This window comes from Trichechus manatus, unplaced genomic scaffold (genome assembly GCF_000243295.1).
Source record: "Trichechus manatus latirostris isolate Lorelei unplaced genomic scaffold, TriManLat1.0 scaffold00104, whole genome shotgun sequence".
Classification (NCBI taxonomy): Eukaryota; Metazoa; Chordata; class Mammalia; order Sirenia; family Trichechidae; genus Trichechus; species Trichechus manatus.
Genome location: NW_004444040.1, coordinates 8278172 through 8279705, shown reverse-complemented (window position 1 = coordinate 8279705; position 1534 = coordinate 8278172). Strand labels below are relative to the sequence as shown.

At 38.1% G+C, this 1534-nt stretch overlaps 1 protein-coding gene across 1 annotated transcript in view; it reads left to right on the top strand.

Moving 5' to 3' along the window:
- Positions 1 to 1534, top strand: part of PAK5 (p21 (RAC1) activated kinase 5) — a 208306-nt gene that overhangs the window by 149712 nt on the left and 57060 nt on the right. The gene's annotated exons all lie outside the window — the stretch shown is intronic.

The following is a 1534-nucleotide window of genomic DNA, read 5'->3' as shown; positions in this document are numbered from 1 at the left end:
AGAACAAGGGGAGACAGCTGTTCTTACAGACAGATCCATTATAGCTTATCACCGGCCGACAGCCCACTGGAGGAACACCATGAAATATGGCCGCTGTCACCGGGAGCCAAGCAGATGCTCATATGGTCCAGGGCACAGTGAAAAGACAATGAGAGGCATGGCTTCAAATTCAAATAGATTGGGTTGCATTGATTTTTAATGGCTGGCTCTTACGAAACATAAAGTCCACAGATAACTCTCGAAGTCTTGGTATTATTGATCTCTATAAAACTGCACAATCTTCTGCTTTCATAAACATCAGATGCTGACAGTAATGAATAGTGGGTCTTCTGTTTTGAAGCCTGGTTAAACCAAGTTGTGAAATTCTGCATGTTGGAATTTCATGGTTATTGCTTTACCGCTTACTTAGTGAAGCAAAACCGGTATCAGGGAAACAAATGCTGAATGTTGCCTAGATTCCTGATTAAATGAGTTTATTATACCTTCTTTTCCCTTTATTTCTTTTTTTTGGAATAGGTCAACAACTTATTTTTAATAAACATTTACATTGTGAGTGCCTGCTTGTTAATTCTGAATTAACAGCTTTCATTGAAAGAGAGAAAGCATGTGCTTCCTTTAAGAGTGATACATCTACGCCATCAACAAACCATTTCAAATGCTAAAAATGAGTTCCAGGAGAAAGACCATGTCTAGGTTGAGTTGTAATTTGTTTGAGTTATGGGGCTTTTTTGTTTGTTTCTTAACAGTAGATTAAAGTTTCTTCCTCTGAATGCAGCCACAATGTCTGCAACCACAGCTTCACTTCCATGATTGTTGTCAGCTGCTGTTGAGTCAGCTCCAACTCACAGTGACCTTGTGTCTAACAACAAAACGTGGCCTGGTCCCACGCTATCTTCACGATCGTGGTACTTGGGTTATATTTATAAATAACTCAGGCTTACAGGTTTATAGTAAGATCGTGATGCTAAGAAGTGGGTATATCAAGATGATGAAATTTTTTTAAGACCAAAATGGTGAAATTTGTTATTGTCTTTATTTTGGTTAAACATAAGAAATATTTCAACTTCATAGGAAATGGGAAAATGTTAAACAGTGTAGCTCCCAACAGCCAACTATAACACCAAATGATTTTAACACAACATGTATACATATTTAACACGATTATCTTAGTTATCTAGTGCTACTATAACAGAAATACCACAAGTGGATGGCTTTAACAAACAGCAATTTATTTTCTCATGGTTTAGGAGGCTAAAAATCCGAATTCAGGGTGCCAGCTCTAGGGGAAGTCTTTATCTGTCACCTCTAGAGGACAGTCCTTGTCTCTTTTGAGCTTCTGCTTCTGGGTGATCTCCTTGTGGCTTGGCATCTCTCGTCCCCCATCTCTGCTTACTAGCTTTCCTTTAATATCTTTTATATCTCAAAAGAGATTGACTCAAGATGTCCCTTACACTAATCCTGCCTCATTAACATAACAAAGACAACCTATTTCCAAATGGGATTATAACCACAGGCATTAAAAAAAAACCCATTG